General features: G+C 42.5%; 7 non-coding genes across 7 annotated transcripts; 5 read left to right on the top strand and 2 right to left on the bottom strand.

Moving 5' to 3' along the window:
- Nucleotides 1-290: 290 nt before the first annotated feature.
- trnal-cag (transfer RNA leucine (anticodon CAG)) lies at nucleotides 291-373 on the bottom strand. The gene has a single exon. It is a non-coding gene; the product is annotated as a tRNA-Leu (tRNA).
- Nucleotides 374-467: 94 nt separating this feature from the next.
- trnam-cau (transfer RNA methionine (anticodon CAU)) lies at nucleotides 468-540 on the top strand. The gene has a single exon. It is a non-coding gene; the product is annotated as a tRNA-Met (tRNA).
- A 605-nt stretch (nucleotides 541-1,145) lies between these two features.
- Nucleotides 1,146-1,228, bottom strand: trnal-cag (transfer RNA leucine (anticodon CAG)). Its single transcript has one exon. It is a non-coding gene; the product is annotated as a tRNA-Leu (tRNA).
- Nucleotides 1,229-1,322: 94 nt separating this feature from the next.
- trnam-cau (transfer RNA methionine (anticodon CAU)) lies at nucleotides 1,323-1,395 on the top strand. Its single transcript has one exon. It is a non-coding gene; the product is annotated as a tRNA-Met (tRNA).
- A 1,912-nt stretch (nucleotides 1,396-3,307) lies between these two features.
- On the top strand, nucleotides 3,308-3,380 carry trnam-cau (transfer RNA methionine (anticodon CAU)). The gene has a single exon. It is a non-coding gene; the product is annotated as a tRNA-Met (tRNA).
- A 187-nt stretch (nucleotides 3,381-3,567) lies between these two features.
- On the top strand, nucleotides 3,568-3,640 carry trnam-cau (transfer RNA methionine (anticodon CAU)). The gene has a single exon. It is a non-coding gene; the product is annotated as a tRNA-Met (tRNA).
- Nucleotides 3,641-5,276: 1,636 nt separating this feature from the next.
- Nucleotides 5,277-5,349, top strand: trnam-cau (transfer RNA methionine (anticodon CAU)). The gene has a single exon. It is a non-coding gene; the product is annotated as a tRNA-Met (tRNA).
- The last annotated feature ends 15,851 nt before the right edge of the window (nucleotides 5,350-21,200 follow it).

Here is a 21,200-nt window from a genome sequence, read left to right on the forward strand (position 1 = left end):
GGCATTCCAAGACAGTACTTTTGATCCACTTTTGGTTCACTTGCATTAAAGCCCTCGTCCATTGTTTTGTTCACATGCTTTTCCGAGTTTTTGTGGACAATACCTTGATTGCAAAAGCCTTAAAACTTACAGTCTAAAGAGCCCATTAAGGCTGCCATGTACACTGCTACGCTGCATAAATTTTGGCACAACGAGATTGATGCGGTGCTTTGTCAGTGTTACTGTATCACTCGGACATGGTGCCAGAGAGTTAAAGACTTGAGCCTGAACGCGTAGCCAAAGATTAGGTTTGTCAGAAGTGGGATTCGAACCCACGCCTCCAGAGGAGACTGCGACCTGAACGCAGCGCCTTGGACCGCTCGGCCATCCTGACATGCTTGCCTGACCTAAGCTGTCTCCTGGGAGCCACTCCGCAGCACCGTGACATGGAAGCTGGTGTTTCCCAGTTTGCCCAGGTCCAGCAGTCTGCCTCGTTGGCGCAGTAGGCAGCGCGTCAGTCTCATAATCTGAAGGTCGTGAGTTCGAGCCTCACACGGGGCAAGGTGCCACCTTTTGGCACTTGGAAGCGCTTAGATGACTGGCCAGCATTTTTTATTCCCTTCCGTGTGGATCATGCTTCCCCGGGGCAAAAAAAGCTACAGCTCCTCTGGAGGCCAGGTGGTGTGAAGTTCCAAGAACATTTCCTGAGTCTGAAGCAATGATGGTAAGATGCTCCCATTCCTATCACGGTGTCGCTTGACGTTCGGCGTGGATCTGTCAAATGTCATGAATTAACGTTGTGCGAGGATTTGACGAAAAGTCCTGCGAATCCCATTGCCTTAAAAATCAACGGCATCCCAGGACATTCCACTACATGGCATTCCAAGACAGTACTTTTGATCCACTTTTGGTTCACTTGCATTAAAGCCCTCGTCCATTGTTTTGTTCACATGCTTTTCCGAGTTTTTGTGGACAATACCTTGATTGCAAAAGCCTTAAAACTTACAGTCTAAAGAGCCCATTAAGGCTGCCATGTACACTGCTACGCTGCATAAATTTTGGCACAACGAGATTGATGCGGTGCTTTGTCAGTGTTACTGTATCACTCGGACATGGTGCCAGAGAGTTAAAGACTTGAGCCTGAACGCGTAGCCAAAGATTAGGTTTGTCAGAAGTGGGATTCGAACCCACGCCTCCAGAGGAGACTGCGACCTGAACGCAGCGCCTTGGACCGCTCGGCCATCCTGACATGCTTGCCTGACCTAAGCTGTCTCCCGGGAGCCACTCTGCAGCACCGTGACATGGAAGCTGGTGTTTCCCAGTTTGCCCAGGTCCAACAGACTGCCTCGTTGGCGCAGTAGGCAGCGTGTCAGTCTCATAATCTGAAGGTCGTGAGTTCGAGCCTCACACGGGGCAAGGTGCTACCTTTTGGCACTTGGAAGCGCTTAGATGACTGGCCAGCATTTTTTATTCCCTTCCGTGTGGATCATGCTTCCCCGGGGCAAAAAAAGCTACAGCTCCTCTGGAGGCCAGGTGGTGTGAAGTTCCAAGAACATTTCCTGAGTCTGAAGCAATGATGGTAAGATGCTCCCATTCCTATCACGGTGTCGCTTGACGTTCGGCGTGGATCTGTCAAATGTCATGAATTAACGTTGTGCGAGGATTTGACGAAAAGTCCTGCGAATCCCATTGCCTTAAAAATCAACGCCATCCCAGGACATTCCACTACATGGCATTCCAAGACAGTACTTTTGATCCCCTTTTGGTTCACTTGCATTAAAGCCCTCGTCCATTGTTTTGTTCACATGCTTTTCCGAGTTTTTGTGGACAATACCTTGATTGCAAATGCCTTAAAACCTACAGTCTAAAGAGCCTATTACGGCTGCCAGGGACATTGCTACTTGGATCTGTCAAATGTCATGAATTAACGTTGTGCGAGGATTTGACGAAAAGTCCTGCGAATCCCATTGCCTTAAAAATCAACGGCATCCCAGGACATTCCACTACATGGCATTCCAAGACAGTACTTTTGATCCCCTTTTGGTTCACTTGCATTAAAGCCCTCGTCCATTGTTTTGTTCACATGCTTTTCCGAGTTTTTGTGGACAATACCTTGATTGCAAAAGCCTTAAAACTTACAGTCTAAAGAGCCCATTAAGGCTGCCATGTACACTGCTACGCTGCATAAATTTTGGCACAACGAGATTGATGCGGTGCTTTGTCAGTGTTACTGTATCACTCGGACATGGTGCCAGAGAGTTAAAGACTTGAGCCTGAACGCGTAGCCAAAGATTAGGTTTGTCAGAAGTGGGATTCGAACCCACGCCTCCAGAGGAGACTGCGACCTGAACGCAGCGCCTTAGACTGCTCGGCCATCCTGACATGCTTGCCTGACCTAAGCTGTCTCCTGGGAGCCACTCTGCAGCACCGTGACATGGAAGCTGGTGTTTCCCAGTTTGCCCAGGTCCAACAGTCTGCCTCTGCGCAGTAGGCAGCGCGTCAGTCTCATAATCTGAAGGTCGTGAGTTCGAGCCTCACACGGGGCAAGGTGCTACCTTTTGGCACTTGGAAGCGCTTAGATGACTGGCCAGCATTTTTTATTCCCTTCCGTGTGGATCATGCTTCCCCGGGGCAAAAAAAGCTACAGCTCCTCTGGAGGCCAGGTGGTGTGAAGTTCCAAGAACATTTCCTGAGTCTGAAGCAATGATGGTAAGATGCTCCCATTCCTATCACGGTGTTGCTTGACGTTTGGCGTGGATCTGTCAAATGTCATGAATTAACGTTGTGCGAGGTTTTGACGAAAAGTCCTGCGAATCCCATTGCCTTAAAAATCAACGGCATCCCAGGACATTCCACTACATGGCATTCCAAGACAGTACTTTTGATCCAGTTTTGGTTCACTTGCATTAAAGCCCTCGTCCATTGTTTTGTTCACATGCTTTTCCGAGTTTTTGTGGACAATACCTTGATTGCAAAAGCCTTAAAACTTACAGTCTAAAGAGCCCATTAAGGCTGCCATGTACACTGCTACGCTGCATAAATTTTGGCACAACGAGATTGATGCGGTGCTTTGTCAGTGTTACTGTATCACTCGGACATGGTGCCAGAAAGTTAAAGACTTGAGCCTGAACGCGTAGCCAAAGATTAGGTTTGTTAGAAGTGGGATTCGAACCCATGCCTCCAGAGGAGACTGCGACCTGAACACAGCGCCTTAGACCGCTCGGCCATCCTGACATGCTTGCCTGACATAAGCTGTCTCCTGGGAGCCACTCCACAGCACCGTGACATGGAAGCTGGTGTTTCCCAGTTTGCCCAGGTCCAACAGTCTGCCTCGTTGGCGCAGTAGGCAGCGCGTCAGTCTCATAATCTGAAGGTCGTGAGTTCGAGCCTCACACGGGGCAAGGTGCTACCTTTTGTCACTTGGAAGCGCTTAGATGACTGGCCAGCATTTGGACATTTGAACGCAGCGCCCTAGATCGCTCGACCATCCTGACATGCTTGCCTGACCCGAGCTGTCTCCTAGGAGCCACTCCGCAGCACCGTGACATGGAAGCTGGTGTTTCCCAGTTTGCCCAGGTCCAACAGTCTGCCTTGTTGGCGCAGTAGGCAGCGCGTCAGTCTCATAATCTGAAGGTCGTGAGTTCGAGCCTCACACGGGGCAAGGTGCCACCTTTTGGCACTTGGAAGCGCTTAGATGACTGGGCAGCATTTTTTATTCCCTTCCGTGTGGATCATGCTTCCCCGGGGCAAAAAAAGCTACAGCTCCTCTGGAGGCCTGGTGGTGTGAAGTTCCAAGAACATTTCCTGGGTCTGAAGCAATGATGGTAAGATGCTCCCATTCCTATCACGTTGTCGCTTGACGTTCGGCGTGGATCTGTCAAATGTCATAAATTAACGTTGTGCGAGGATTTGACGAAAAGTCCTGCGAATCCCATTGCCTTAAAAATCAAAGGCATCCCAGGACATTCCACTACATGGCATTCCAAGACAGTACTTTTGATCCCCTTTTGGTTCACTTGCATTAAAGCCCTTGTCCATTGTTTTGTTCACATGCTTTTCTGAGTTTTTGTGGACAATACCTTGATCGCAAACGCCTTAAAACCTACAGTCTAAAGAGCCCATTAGGGCTGCCAGGGACACTGCTATGCTGCATAAATTTTGGCACAACGAGATTGATGCGGTGCTTTGTCAGTGTTACTGTATCACTCGGACATGGTGCCAGAGACTTTAAGACTTGAGCCTGAACGTGTTGCCAAAGATTAAATTTGTAAAAAGTGTAATTCAAACCCACACTTCCAGGGGAGACTGCAACCTGAAGGCAGCACCTTAGACCACCCGGCCATCCTGACATGCTTGCCTGATCCAAGCTGTCTCCTAGGAGCCACTCCGCAGCACCGTGATATGGAAGCTGGTGTTTCCCAGTTTGCCCAGGTCCAATCGTCTGCCTCATTGGCGCAGTAGGCAGCGCGTCAGTCTCATAATCTGAAGGTTGTAAGGCGAGCCTCACACGGCGCAAGGTGCTAACTTTTGGCACTTGGAAGCGCTTAGATGACTGGGCAGCATTTTTTATTCCCTTCCGTGTGGATCATTCTTCCCCGGGGCAAAAAAAGCTAAAGCTCCTCTGGAGGCCAGGTGGTGTGAAGTTCCAAGAACATGTCCTGAGTCTGAAGCAATGATGGTAAGATGCTCCCATTCCTATCACGTTGTCGCTTGACGTTCGGCGTGGATCTGTCAAATGTCATGAATTAACGTTGTGCGAGGATTTGACGAAAAGTCCTGCGAATCCCATTGCCTTAAAAATCAACGGCATCCCAGGACATTCCACTACATGGCATTCCAAGACAGTTCTTTTGATCCCCTTTTGGTTCACTTGCATTAAAGCCCTTGTCCATTGTTTTGTTCACATGCTTTTCCGAACTTTCATGGACAATACCTTGATAGCAAACGCCTTAAAACCTACAGTCTAAAGAGCCTATTAAGGTTGCCAGGGACACTGCTACGCTGCATAAACTTTGGCACAACAAGATTTATGCGGTGCTTTGTCAGTGTTACTGTATCACTCGGACATGGTGCCAGAGACCTAAAGACTTGAGCCTGAACGTGTTGCCAAAGGTTAGGTTTGTCAGAAGTGGGATTCAAACCCACGCCTCCAGAGGAGACTGCGACCTGAACGCAGCGCCTTAGACCGCTCGGCCATCCTAACATGCTTGCCTGACCTATGCTGTCTCCTGGGAGCCACTCCGCAGCACCGTGACATGGAAGCTGGTGTTTCCCAGTTTGCCCAGGTCCAACAGTCTGCCTCGTTGGCACAGTAGGCAGCGCGTCAGTCTCATAATCTGAAGGTCGTGAGTTCGAGCCTCACACGGGGCAAGGTGCTACCTTTTGGCACTTGGAAGCGCTTAGATGACTGGCCAGCATTTGGACATTTGAACGCAGCGCCCTAGACCGCTCGACCATCCTGACATGCTTGCCTGACCCGAGCTGTCTCCTGGGAGCCACTCCGCAGCACCGTGACATGGAAGCTGGTGTTTCCCAGTTTGCCCAGGTCCAATAGTCTGCCTCGTTGGCGCAGTAGGCAGTGCGTCAGTCTCATAATCTGAAAGTCGTGAGTTCAAAACTCACACGGGGCAAGGTGCTACCTTTTGGCACTTGGAAGCGCTTAGATGACTGGGCAGCATTTTTTATTCCCTTCCGTGTGGATCATGCTTTCCCGGGGCAAAAAAAATCTACAGCTCCTCTGGAGGCCTGGCGGTGTGAAGTTTCAAGAACATTTTCTGAGTCTGAAGCAATGATGGTAAGATGCTCCCAATCCTATCACGTTGTCGCTTGACGTTCGGCGTGGCTCTGTCAAATGGTATGAATTAACTTTGTGCGAGGATTTGACGAAAAGTCCTGCGAATCCCATTGCCTTAAAAATCAACGGCATCCCAGGACATTCCACTACACGGCATTCCAAGCCAGTTCTTTTGATCCCCTTTTGGTTCACTTGCATTAAAGCCCTCGTCCATTGTTTTGTTCACATGCTTTTCCGAGCTTTTGTGGACAATACCTTGATCGCAAACGCCTTAAAACCTACAGTCTAAAGTGCCCATTAAGGCTGCCAGGGACATTGCTACGCTGCATAAACTTTGGCGCAAAGAAATTGACGCGGTGCTTTGTCAGTGTTACTTTATCACTCTGATATGGTGGCAGAGAGAGTTAAAGACTTTAGCCTGAATGCGTAGCCAAAGATATTGATCACAAGTTCAAAGGCGACAAAGGTGTCAAGGGTGAGAAAGATACCAGAAGATGGAGAAACTGGAATGTGATGGATGGCGATGAAACCTGCAGAGCCTGTGGTGCACGTAAAGAGAAACTGTACCAAATGTCTGCGCTTGCCACTTAGATGGACTTTGGGCTAACGCCTGTTTCACACCGCAAGCGTCAGCGGCGCGTGAGCAGAGCGTGAGCAGCGCGTTTGTCGAGCAGTAGCAGCACGCAGGCGTTTGCCTTTCACACCAGCTGCGTCTGCAGCGCGCAGCTCTTCGGCAGCTGCTGCTGAGATCAACCTATCTCTGTCTATTCTATCTAGTTACCCCTCTATATACAAATACACTTTTTAAACTTTTCATCTGCACCAAGGCCCCTCCTATGCTGTTTCATTAACCTGCAAATGTTTATTTTACAAATTTTATAGATCAAATAGTGCTGTATGCTTCTAAAGCTAACTTATATGAGAGGTGTCTACTGTCTACAGTCAGAAGACAATCGCCTGTGATATCATGTCATTTGTTTTTTGATTATCAGGTTGCTGTAGACCTAGTTATAATCATATTTATACAATATAGTTATAATGATATTTATACATGATCAAACTAGTGTTAATTTCTCCGCTTCAGTGATGTCCAGCGGCAGAATAACAGCTCGTTAATTCATGCTCGTGCAGATGATGAGACGGACAAAAGTAACCAATGCATGCCATTCTTTTACTTATTTTCGTGTTGTGAGATTCACAGTGCAAACAGCTCCCGGTAGGAATAACTCGAGTGAACATAAAACAAAGCCGATTTAAACTTTCTTGCTCTGCTCAGCTGCACAGAACACAGCGAGCTCACATAATCCAGCATGCGTGTCGAACTACACTACCCACAATACACTTCGCAATGGACTACAAATCCCGTAAATATTCCATTTCCCCTCTCCTACAACACTAGTGTGCAACTTAAGCAAAACTGATAGTAAAATTGTTTTACATTTGGTTTTGTAGTTCGGGCCTAAATAAATGTTTGTTGCCGTTTTTAATCGTTTTAAGTTCATTTGAATGACTATATATAAACCATTTGACATTATTAACGCATTTATTGGGTAAAATTGCTACTTTTTACTGTCATTCAATGTGTTTTGGTCATTATCAATGCACTGTCACTTTAATTGAGCGTGAGCAGCGCGTCAAAAATAGACCCAGCGCCGAAACTATCGCTGCACTGCTGCTTCGGCGACGCTCACGCCTCGCACTGACGCGCTGCTGCTGCGTGCGGTATGAAAGCTCTAATCTGTTAACATGGACGCCGAAAACACACGCGCTGCTCACGCTCTGCTCACGCTCTGCTCACGCGCCGCTGACGCTTGCGGTGTGAAACAGGCGTAAGGATTGACCCGAAAGCCGCAAACCAACATCGAGGATCTGATGTGTGGAGAGGGAAAAGCAGAACAGAGAGGGTCTGGGCAAGCAGCCAACAGCTACAGTAAAGGGAAGTGAACATATTTTTACTAACAAGTTTAAATGCAGACACATTTCTATACACACATATTCACATACACTGACATACTTTTGGCTCTCTGCAATGAAGAAAAAGCTTGCATTTCCCACTGTAATTTTGATCACAGTAATGTTGATCATTTTTCTGATGAAATGGCATTGTTTTTTTTTGTGAAGCATTTTTTAAATATGCCAAAATATTCTATGTTGATTGAGAATACATTGGTTGAGTTTGTAGCTGATAGTGGAGCTAGCAGATCTAGCATAGGACCATGTGACCTACAGTGTGAAATACCTTTGAAAAAAAAATTTCACAAGATGTCTGCATCTGGTCATACAGTGATCGAGCGATTTACAGCTCTGCTGACCTGTGAGACAGAGGGGGGTAAAAACCACACATTTGTTTGTTTGCCAAAATGTCTGATACCACTCATTGGAGGGGATATTTTGTGTAAACTAAGCTTAGTTCTAACAGCAGACTTCTCAGGTGTGAGAGTGGAAAAAAAGGAGGAATTTTGTTGTTTGCTGGTTGTATCACAGACTCATTGAAAACAATCAATGGGCTGATGTAATCTGCAAATTGGCTAAAGATTGAGTAAAACGTTTCGACATTGACATGTCTCTTGGTGAACTGCATTGCACGTCACATGTCGTAATTTACAGATGAGGAATTTGAGAAAGCTTGGTTTGAGACAAATGTGAATGAAACGTTGATTTTAGAGAAAATGTACTGAAAGGATAGTCTGTGTGCAGTTTCAGTGTCTCTGTCAGAAAAGCAGCTTTCATTCTATCTCAGCACAGGCTGTGCCTCACATATCAGTTTGAAAGGGTAAACATCAGTCTTGGGCTGATTTAGGCCCGTTTGTGAAGCAGTGTTAAAGCCGAAGACTGGGAGAGCAGAGAGGGTGGGCAGTGAAACTGAAACAGCTGTTTCAAGAACTGTGACTGCTTTTGACAAAGTGTGCGTGAAGAATTCTTGCATGGTTGATTTTAACGCTGCAGACATACACCCAGCTTTAGCAGAAATGCCAAGTGAACTGTAGGCAAAAAGCAAATATGATGTTGGTTTAATCAAAGGTTGTGATCCAGTGACAATCACTGCAAAATCTGATTACAGACCTCAGATTATTACAGATTATATCCTTTGAAAAGGGAAGCCATTGAGGGCATTACCCCAGTATTTGAAGCTTTACTGGAACAGGGTGTTATTGTACCATGCAACAATTCTGAGGTTCGCACCCCTATTTTTCTTGTAAAAAAGATAAGGGATAATAGGATGCCTACAGAATGGCGTTTGTACAGGATTTACAAGCAGTAAATGCAGCTGTCAAACAAAGGAAAAAAAGAAAAAAGGGTGAGTGGTATAAAAAATTTACCAAAACCATTAACGAAAAAACAAATGTTGTCTTTTTTGGGTATGTGCTCATATTGTCGCACATTTATTCCAAATTATGCAATTTTGGAACAACCCCTGAGAGCCCTAACATTAGGGAAGGGAATGAAATCCACTGATAAACTAGAGTGGTCGACAGAGGCAGATCAGGCATTTGTAAACATGAAATTACAAATGGCTGAAGCCCCTGCATTGGGTTTGCCTGTACCAACAAAACCATTTGTTCAGATGGTAGATGAAAGAAGTGGTTTCATGACGTCATTACTCCTACAGGACCATGGAGGTAGACTGCGACCTGTGGCCTACTTTGAGCAAACTTGACCCTGTAGCAGCAGGCATGCCACGTTTCTTAAGAGCAGTGGCGGCTGCGGAAAAAGCTGTTATGGCTTCAAGAGATTTTGTTGGTTATTCTGATCTGATACTGATGGTGCCACAATTTGTGTCCATGATACTCCGAGAACAAAAAACATTGCATCTGTCAACAGAACGCTGGCTGAGATATCATACTATCTTGTTAGATATGTCAAATGGGACTGTTAACCGATGTACTGGTTTGAATGCAGCTACTCTTCTTCCTACTGAGGAGGATGGGGAAGAGCATCGTTGTTGTTTAACAGCACTTGAACAGGTGTGTTCGCCACGACCGTACCTTTCTGATGAACCACTTGAAAATTGTGACAATGCCCTCTTTGGGGATGGTTCAGCATTTAAAGATCCACAAACAGGCCAGAATAAGGTTGGTTACGCTGTAACAACTGAATTTGATGTGGTAACCTCTGGGAAATTACCAAGGCACTATTCGGCACAGGCCGCAGAGCTCGTGGCGTTGACAGAAGCATGTAAATTGATGGCAGAAAAAGAGGCTACAATTCACACTGACTCAAGATATGCATTTGGGGTAGCTCATGATTTTGGGGCTCTGTGGAAACACAGAAAAATTCTAAAGTCTGATGGTCAACCAATACTCTATGCTCCTTTAGTGACTGCGCTGCTGGATGCGATTTTACTACCTGACAAACTGGCCAATTGTAAATGCGCAGCGCATACTAACAATAAAGATTCTGTTTCTGTAGGTAACTCCAGGGCAGATGGAGCAGCAAAAGTCACGGCGTCCCACGACAAGGACAACTCTGAATGTTCTTTGCTATCTGTTGGTGATAACAATGACGTGTGTTCTTCTTTGCAGGATATGCAGACCTTTGCGACGGGGCTAGAGAAGAACAAGTTGAGACAGTCTGGCTGTGTGATAAAAGATAATGTGTGGAAGTGTGCTGAGGGCAAGGCGTGTTTACCAAAAATATTTTTCCAACATTATGCGAAATCACTTCACGGTAAAGATCATGTGTCAAAAACAGCAATGGTTGCGCAAATGAGGGAACTGTGTTTCACAAAGGGGTTCACTGCATTTGCGGACAATTTCTGTAGACGATGTGTAATTTGCAACACACATAAACACATAATGTGGCCAGAGCGATAAAAGTTCCACAATCTCATCCACCTCCAACAGGGCCTGAGAGACCACTGCACAGTCTAAGGCCTGGCGATTTCGTGGTGATCAGGGACCTGAGGAGAAAGAGCTGGAGAGCGAAACGCTGGCTGGGTCCATTTCAAGTGAGGAGATTCCCCCCATTGTGTGTAAAGTGCTTTGAGTGCCCAGAAAAGCGCTATATAAATGTAAGGAATTATTATTATTATTATTAAGTGCTACTGACCACTGAGACAGCGGTGAAGGTCGCAGAGCGGGCGACGTGGGTGCATGCTGGGCACTGCAGGAAAGTTCCATCACCTGAGAAGGATTCCACGAGGGAGTAGGAGAGAAAGAGTCTCTGAAGCTTTCTGAAGCTATCTGAAGAAAACAGCAGGCTGCTATCTGAGTGAAGCAAGGTCACAGCTGCAACGAAGCAACAAAAAAGTTAAGAGGTGTGTGTGTGAAACAGTAACTTCTGCATACAACACCAAACAGCAAACAGACGGAGGAGAAAGCGACCAAAAGAGAGGTGAATAAGCTGTGCTTAAACGTCATCAAAGCTGAAGATGGATAAGATTAATTGCCATCGATTTCGAAGGGCGTGGAGTGTGTACTGACGTTGCTAGTATCATTACTGAGTGTTCTGCTGTTTTCATTAACCTGTTTCCAGCAAACCATTTCTGAGATTGTAGCCCACATGAGAATGGCCGTAAAAGAGCCTAAGAACGCTAACAACTCATGGCTAGATTGGCTGTTGTTTAAGAGGGGAAACTGGATCTACTGGGCCTTTACTGTGGTGTTACCTGTATTGGGGGTGGGTCTAGTGATATTATGTTGTCTGCCATGTATATTCAGATTTGTATCATGGTCAGTGGGCAGACTGATTACAGCTACAACATCCCATCAGATGGTAAAGATGGCCGTGAATGAAGAAGGTATGAACATTGACATGGGTGATGATTTTGATTGTGACTTTGACGATAACAGTAGCTACATGGATATGGATAAAGAAAAACCTTAAGCAAATTGAGAACAAAATTTAAGTGACAGCTGTTACTTAATAGGGAAAATATTAACAGACCTGACTTTTTGAAATTTGAGATAACTATCTGTTTGCTTATATGTATTTTGGGTCTATCTAAAAAAAACAGCAAACTGCATGAGTTGTATGTTCTGTAACAAGTCTTAAAAGAGTGATCATTTGCTTGAAAATCGAGAGAAGAGTGTAAATGTGATGTTTAAGAGTACAGAAACAACAATGTGTTCCTATGTTTGTGAGTGCTACTGATGAATTGATGATGTAGAGTGTTAGTAATTTTTTTTTACTGATTGAAGAAATGTTTTCAGAATTTTGTTGTGTGAACAAATCAATAATGTGAAAAAAACAGGCAATTTCTGTGATTTGAACCTCTGAGGGGTGACTGAGGGTCTGATTTCGGTCAGGAGCGCAATAACAGTGATTATTCGTTTAGCCCGGCTCCCAGGGAAGAGGGATGTTTTAAAGGTAACTCTTAATGGGGAAACTATATTAAGAAGAGTTTTTAAACATCTCTAGTGTATTTGATGTGTGCAGAAACCTGTTAAAAGATTAACCAGTGTTAAATGATTAACCAATGTGATTTTTTTAACCAGTTTGATTTTAGAAATCAATTGAAAAATGAATTTAATAATGAGTTATCAATGAATGATAAAAAGAGAGGAATTGTAATGGAAATTAATTTTTAGATAAACATGTGTAGTGGAAACTTACAGCAGAATCAGCGGAGCACCTGACGCATGTACAGAATGGGCCTTATCAGGATTTGACCTTGCAAGCAGTACAAACTAGATAGAAGAGATGATCCCTGATGATCCCTCGGTTCCAGCTCGCATCTCAGCCTGCCTGTTGGATATTTCACACTGGATGAAAGATCATCATCTTCAGCTGAACCTCGCAAAAACGGAAATGCTTGTAGTTTCTGCCAACTCGACTCTACACCATAACTTTTCAATCCAGATGGATGGGGAAACCATTACTGCATCCAAAATGGTGAAAAGCCTTGGAGTAACGATTGATGACCAACTAAACTTCTCTGACCACATTTCTAGAACTGCTCAATCGTGCAGATTCGCACTCTATAACATCAGAAAGATCCGACCCTTCTTATCTGAACATGCAGCTCAACTCCTTGTTCAAGCTCTTGTTCTCTCCAAACTGGATTACTGCAACTCTCTACTAGCTGGGCTTCCATGCAGCTCAACTCCTTGTTCAAGCTCTTGTTCTCTCCAAACTGGATTACTGCAACTCTCTACTAGCTGGGCTTCCAGCTAACACTATCAAGCCTCTTCAACTGCTCCAGAACGCAGCAGCACGAGTGGTCTTCAATGAACCTAAACGAGCACATGTCACTCCGCTGCTAGTCCGTTTGCACTGGCTGCCAGTTGCTGCTCGCATCAAATTCAAAGCTCTGATGTTTGCCTACAAAGTGACTTCTGGCCTTGCTCCTTCTTATCTGCTCTCACTTCTGCAGATCTATGTGCCCTCCAGAAACTTGCGTTCTGTGAATGAACGTCGCCTCGTGGTTCCATCCCAAAGAGGGAAGAAATCACTTTCGCGAACGCTCACGCTCAATCTGCCCAGTTGGTGGAATGAACTCCCTAACTGCATCAGAACAGCAGAGTCACTCGCTATTTTCAAGAAACAACTAAAAACTCACCTATTAGTCTCCATTTCACTTCCTAATCTGCAATTGCCTCTCTGGATATCACACTAACTGTACCCAAAAAAAAAAAAAAAAAAAAAAAAAAAATTCTAAAAAATTTGAATACTAATAATACTTCACTTCTTAGACTTTACAGACCTGACTGAAACTTGCCTATAGCACTTATTCATTGTTGCTCTTAGTTGTGTAAATTGCTTCCTTGTCCTCATTTGTAAGTCGCTTTGGATAAAAGCGTCTGCTAAATGACTAAATGTAAATGTAAACAGTGAACACACTTTGTTTCAGTGTCTCATTCTGTAGAAACTGTCGTCAGAATGGGCATTATTAGGGTTTGACCTTGTAAGCAGTAAAAACCAGATAAAAGGGTGAACACACTTGACTTCTGTGTCTCACTCTGCAGAAACTGTTGTTGCTGTATGACTGTGACCTTCTTTGCAAAGAATAAAACTTTAAAAAGACATCCCGGGTAAGACTTTGTTTCTTGACCACAGAGAGCACCTCTTTAAAGAAATTGCCACTACACCGGTCAGGTTTGAGACATGATCATCCAGACTCTAAAAGACTGCGTCTGTCTTGTCAGCATTTTCTGCATCCTGACATGCTGGTTTTTGTTGTGTATTATTTTTTCTTCTTCAATTTTTGTTACCGGGCAAATGTCTCTTACAGTGAATTTTTCTGGCGATGTGGCTTAGCTGGTCAAAGCACCTGTCTTGTGAACATGAGATCGTGGGCTCAAATCCCGGCAGCGCCATAGTCCAGGTGGTGCATGTGTGTGTTTTATAGAGCTTACCGGAATGAATTATAAAATTGTATAGCTTTGAGGCGTAATGAAAAGTGCGACAAATAGAGTTAAACAACCTCTGTGTGCAAAAACGTCTTGCCTTCTTTTTTGGCATTGGCGCTGTGGCTTAGTTGGTCAAAGCGCCTGTCGCGTAAACAAAAGATCCTGAGTTCAAATCCCAGCAGTGCCTAATGTACAGGTGCCTCGGTTGCTTTTTGTTAAGAGTAACGAGTGTTTACGCAGCGGGATGTTTAGCAGTTGGTTTCCTAACAAAACTCAAATCCTTAAGAACGCTGCTTGTTCAAGAGGGCTTTGGACGATGGCTTTATATAGCATAGTGTGGTATTGCCTAACCAATTGGACTTTAATATTTCAAGTCCAGACATTTACACATGCAGCGCTACCGTTGTTAGTTTTTTTTTCTTTTTTCCAATTAAACAATTAGCCCCTGTCAGGGTTGTTTGACGCTGTGGCTTAGTTGGTCAAAGCGCCTGTCTAGTAAACAGGAGATCCTTGGTTCGAATCCCAGCAGTGCCTTGTCAGCAGTTGGCCATTCTTTTATGGGCCAGAGAGTACTAAAAAGTGCTTTCTGTGCAACAGTGCTAGAGGCAGCAGAGCACTCAGGCTCTGTGACGCAATGGATAGTGCATTGGACTTCTAGGCTGTGAGTTGAGCCATGCAAAGGTTCTGGGTTCGAGTACCACCAGAGTCGCAAGCCTGGCTCTTTTTCTTCACTGACTTAAGGTGTGGTGCGTTTCAAACATTTTAGGAATCTGTCCATCCCGTTTTGCTTCTTTCTTTCATTGCGCAGTGCAGGCTCAGATACTAGGGGTACTCTACAATAAAGCCGATGACTTAATTGAGCTGTTTTAAATAAGGGAGATTAGAAAACAGTGTAGGGCCTAGTGGGCTTGAGGAATGACTCAAAGGCATCTGTGGTTTTGGGGAAAAGTAACTGCCACCTATTGTTGAGATCAAGCCTTTTGGATTTGTTGTACAAGAGCCTCTTTATGCATGTGCAAAGTAACTGAGTAGAAAGCACAGTAATTTTTGCTTCCCCCCACTGTCTTAGATGAAACTGCATTTGGAAGTATTGTATTCAGAGGTTTTTTCTTTTAGTGTTAAGACTAAGTTGGCCAGAGCACCTGTCTTGGGAACAGCAGGTGCTAGGTTCAAATCCAAACTGCACCTTTGCCTCAGATTATGGGAGAGTGGCTTTCTGATCTGAAACTCTTTCAATGGCCGATAGCATATGTTTGTCCTGATTTCCATTTTCCGAGCTGACTCTGGGTTTGGATGTAATGAAACTGGAGGTTCCAAAAAACACTTTACACATGATAAAGGATAGATTAAATAAAAATAAATTCACACATTTTTTGCTTTGATCTTGAACAGAGGCCAGGTTACCGGTCAGGTTTGAGACATGATCATCCAGACTCTAAAAGACCGCGTCCGTCTTTTCAGCATTTTCTGCAACCTGATATGCTGGTTTTTGTTGTGTATTATTTTTCTTCTTCAATTTTTGTTATCGGGCAAATGTCTCTTACTGTGAATTTCTGTGGTGCTGTGTCTTAGCTGGTCAAAGCGCCTGTCTTGTAAACAGGATGTCCTGGGCTCAAATCCCAGCAGCGCCTTGGGCCAGGTGGTGCGTGTGAATGTTTTATAGAGCTTACCGGAATGATTTATAAAATTGTATAGCTTTGAGGCGTAATGAATACTGTGACAAATAGAGTTAAACAACCTCTTTGCTTGCCATTTTTAGACTCGCTGTCTTTTTTAAGTCTCTGTGTGCAAATACGTCTTGCCTGCTTTTCAGGGTTGGCGCTGTGACTTAGTTGGTCAACGCGCCTGACTCGTAAACAGGAGATCCTGGGTTCAAATCCCAGCACTGCCTAATGTGCAGGTGCCAGGGTGGCTTTTTGTTAAGAGTGCATGCAGTGCTACAGTTGTTAGTTATTTTTTCTTTTTTCAATTAAAAAAATTAGCCCCTGTCAAGGTTGTTTGGCGCTGTAGCTTAGTTGGTCAAAGTGCCTGTCTTGTAAACAGGAAACCCTGGAATCAAGTTTCAGCAAAAGTGCAAAAGTGACTATCAGCTATTGTTGAGATCAAGCCTTTTGGATTTGCTGTACAAGAGCCTCTTTATGCACACACATACAAACACACACACACACACACACACGTGATATGGCTGAAAAAAACGTAAACAGGGATTTTGACAAATTATTGACTATTATGAGATTTTAAATACAGTATGTCGAGACCAGTTGTAATTTCCATATGTTGCCATATATCATGCCATATATCAGCTTTCTATATGGGGACTTGCAGTGAGAAAAAAATGACAGTAAACCTACATTATGATGGAATGAGAATTAGCCACTAAATCAAAAAGTTACGAATTGCCATGAGATTGCATTGGAATAAACTTAGTTTAGTGTATCCACTGTCTGTACTGTTCCCTCTACACTTATGTATAAACCATTATGAAACCTGTATCATATATTTTAAACAAAAATGACTGTAAAAGATTGTTCATTGTAACAATGTGCATCTTGTTTGCTGGTGATCTAAAGTTTGTTCCTGTAGTATTTATATGATAACAGGATTATGTGAACCAATGATCCTTCAAATGCAAGACTTCTTAAAGGAAATAAATGCAGCATGCAGAGTATTGAACACTAGAGAGTCTGTGTTTAAAGTAGTAAATGTTTCGAGTTTTGAAAATTGATAACAGGGTTCTGAAATTTGTGGCAAAACAAATGAAAAAAACTGTAATCTGGGGTTTCCACAGTGGAATGAACCGCCAACTTATCCAGCGTATGTTTTGCACAGCAGATGCCCTTCCAACAACAACCCATCACTAGGAAGCACACTCACTTATTCAGAGATTCATACACTACAGTCAATTTTATCATACTCAATTCACCTGTACTTCTTGCTGTGAGATAAGGTGCAACCCACTAGCATCACCCATTAGCAGGGCTCGAAATTAACCTTTTTGCTTGGTAGCACCGGTACTCATAACTTTAAAAATGTAGGCGCATCAGCAAAAATGTAGTCGCACCCACCAATCATAAGCATCATTACTACAAGTTTTATACAAACATATTAATTGCATTTGAAATCAACAGTATAAATGCAAGCGTGAGGAAAATATGTCTCGTCCCGATATCTCAAGAAAATAAATTTTTATAACATAACGGAGTGTCCAAAAGATACACAGAGCGCCCACCGGCCCTGCACGCACTGCTTGACATGAATAAATCTGTTAACGATATTTTTGGATAATAGGAACCAATTTTTATTATTTTTTGTCTCTTTTCTTTTAATCAAACAATTATTTGTATTGGTCATGTAAGGGTCATATATTAACTGAACTTCTAATGTTGTGGGTGAGTGCTGTGCATACTAATTAGCATTTTTGCAGAAGTAGATAGATGCGGGTCCAAAATTAAATTCAGCTCTGCAGAAACTTCCTGTCTGAATAGAGGTGTTAAAACTGAACAATGACTGACAAGTGACGTTACACCAAAACTCCACCTGTTAAGATCGGTTGTGTATGTATGGTGAAGTCAGGAAATGTATGTTAGTTGCGAACCTCTTGAATGTAATTCTTGTATTGCATTGGGGTAATGTAACCCAGAGCTCTGTCATCGAATTATTCATTTGTATCCAATAAATTGTTACGATTTTTGACATTGAAGAAAAACCTCTCCAGACCTTTTCTCTTGAACACGCATGGAATAGAGATAGATATTCCAACAATTTGGTGACCTCCGACGTGGAAAAGGGGGAGAGGAAGTTATTGATCTGTCGTATTGCATTGACATCATCGGCGCCGAAAAAATAAGGTAAGCAGAAAACCTGTTACATCAAACTTCTGCAATTGGCCTAATCTAAATTAAATGATGTCATGTGATATGTAGGATTGATGTAGTTAAAAGTATAAGCATTTGAATAATTTGATGAATTTAAATGTATATTTGCTTTAAGTGTTAACCGGTTTGTAAATATTAGGATACGTGAGTATAGAGTTTTGAGGCAGTCAGGGGTAACTGCATTAGTATAGAGTTGTGAGGCAGTCAGGGGTAACTGCATTAGTATAGAGTTGTGGGGCAGCCTGGGGTAACTGCCGCTTCGGGTATTATTACGGTTTCGTCATATTGCATTCACTAAGTAAATCAGAACATAAGTTGATACACTTTGACTGTTTTTGCTTCTTTGGTAGAAGGAAAGATCAGACGAGGTCTGTGCTTCTTACACGGAATTAAATAAAATACCATCCTAGGGTGTATTGTTCAGGTGACTACCGAGTACTGAATACTGTGATTTTAATTGAACAGGTGTTTGACGATTCACCTGAATTCTTTGGACTATAAGGGCGGGAGTCCAGCGGACGAACCGACAGGTGGTCCCGAACAGTCCGGGTGCAAGCCCCAACGTTTTAGTAGGTCCAAGCGTTAAAGACAGCTATAGGATCAGATTGTAAATAATCTAAAAAATAGGGACAGTTTAGTCACCGAGGTTGTGACTGTGAGTGGATGATTTGCTTCACTGAAAAGGTGTGACGCTGTAGAAAATACAGAGAAAAGTCGACACTGTTAAGGTGTGGTCGATTAGACAGACACAGGAAATTCAACTGTGGAAGGCGAATGTAAATATAAAAAGAAATTTAGACTTGTGTAGAGCACGCATTCTATTTTATTTAAATGTTTGTCTGTTGCGTTAGTAACTAACAGTTGAAATAAGCATAGTGTATAGTTATTTAGCCGGCTGTATATAAGCGTATATGATATTCAATTAAATGTCATTTAGAATTGTGAAAGTTCAGTAATTGGGAAAGTGCAAAAAGTTTGCAGGTGAAAATTTGATTGTTTGAGGAGGATAAATATATATATTTTGATTGTGTATGTGCAGTAAATGCAACATACAGAAGTTCATTAGTGTGTGTGAACAAAAAAAAAACACTCTGTAAATTTGAGGAAGTGGAGGTGTGAAAAATGCATAAGTAATTCGATTAAGAATGTGAGCAATATGGAAAATGTCCCAGACAAAATTAAAAATTCAATGGGACGAGTGGTAAATGGTTGGAACTATGGAAAATTATTAGAAAAAGAAATGAGAAACAATATATGAGAAGCTTAAATGTGAAAATGAGTGGAGCAATGATTGAACAGTAAAATTGGCTACAATCTTGAGAAACAGAGAATTGGGGTTTTACAAAGTTAATAACATAGCAAAAGGGGGCCATAAGGATGTTGTGGCAGTAAGAAATGGAAAAAATTAGTTGGAATTTGTAATGTGGCATGATTTTGGCATTTGTTGGAACGGCTGTAGAAAGACAGATGAGGGGAGAAAAAAAGAGGAAGTGCTCAGGCAGACAATCTTAGACAGACTGACAACAATATGGAAGTCAGAAAAAAGGAGCCACTCCTTTTTATGAGGAAGAAGCAGTTGAAGTAGGGGCAGAAGGAGTAAATTATATTAAAAGAGTATAAAAAGTTGTTTTGATTAAATAATGATAGACTGTGATATAATAATTAGGGATATAGTATCAGTTACAAAATAAACAGATCAATTACAATGCGGTATAAAAAAGACAAGTGAAATAAAGAAATAATGGGAAATATGCTTAATACAGTTATATTTGTTGAAAGGGAATTTGAAGCTATACGAATGAATATATTAATAAAGAAATGAATTCACTAAATAGAGGAGGATGACTAAAACAATAGACCAGTAGTTGTTGAATAGAACAATAAGAACAAATAAATTAATAATACTAATAGGAAAAATAAAGAGAAATTAAAATACAACATAAAGACCAGCTATTAAAGAAACATTACAATAAATACATTTGAGGAAAAATGAGGAAAATGACTTCGAGATGAGCTGTTAAACAGCAAAGAGATAAAATTGGCATAAGTCTCTGGTCGATGAAGAGAAAAATTAGAAGAAAATGTGACAGTTTAAAATTTATCAACTGACGAGTTAATGAGCAAATATGTAAGGAAGATAATACAAAAAATATGGATAAGAAAAACGTAAAAGCTTAGAATTAAAGAAATCCAAGTTATGGTTTGATAAGAAAAAGAAGAAGAAGATATGTTTAAAATATATTGAAATATGTTTGAAAAATATTATATACATAGAGAGAGAGAAAGACAGAGACATTAAACCGATGAGATAGAAACTAGAAAAATAGTTGCACTTGTAACACTTTGAGGAAGTGACACTTTGAGGAACTGAGATTTGATGTGAGAGGACAAGACTGAGTTTAGGTGCAAAAACTAAATAGAATAATAATATTAGTAATAATAATGATTTTAAAAAATTGTTATGGCTTACACTGGCTGTTTTCATCTATGAAAGTCAGCTGCATAAGACTATCTAAGCCATCATCTAGGGTCAAAGAAAAATCATGAACACTTAGTGGATGTTAATGAACAAGATGAAGTGAGTTCAAATTTTCTATATTTAAAATGATAAACACCAAGAAAGAAATCGATAATTAAACATTGCATTTCAGATATAAAATTATATATTAAACAAACATGAGGGGTCAAGGCCTAATATGAACCCTGAGATATAGCAATAATGTTGAACAATTATACCACATGGTAGGCCATGTCATAATTTGTGTTTTATGAATAATAACCCAACTGTGTCTTGTTTTTTAGTCTCCACCATCGTAGTGCCCTACAGCTTTGCCTGCAGACTAAGCAGACCATAGTGCTGAGTGGATGGGAGTGAAGATGCCAAACTTTACTTAAAACTATTATTGGGGGTCAAATTGAGTTTAAACTTAATAAAACCTGTCTCATTGGTTAGACTCTAGAATGTGGTCTCAATGGCTCACATGGTTCTTGAGTGCATGTTTCCCTAACATCAGAGATACCAAGTTCTGAAGGAAAACTTAGAAGGAGGTTGCAGTGGAGAAGAGCAGTAACTGGTCTCCAAGAGACATTATTCCAAAGACGAGTAAGACTCTCGTTGGCCAGCGGGAGCGACCTAAGCCAGGAATTTTGTCGCAGAAGACTAGGCACCTGTACAGGTAGGCAGGTGTTGAGTGAGATGGTTGTGGAGTGGAGCAGTGATGCTTGAAAGGCCTAGAGCATCCGAGTATTGAGGGGCACTGT

This window comes from Danio rerio, chromosome 4 (assembly GCF_052040795.2).
Source record: "Danio rerio strain M-AB ecotype USA chromosome 4, GRCz13ab, whole genome shotgun sequence".
NCBI lineage: Eukaryota > Metazoa > Chordata > Actinopteri > Cypriniformes > Danionidae > Danio > Danio rerio.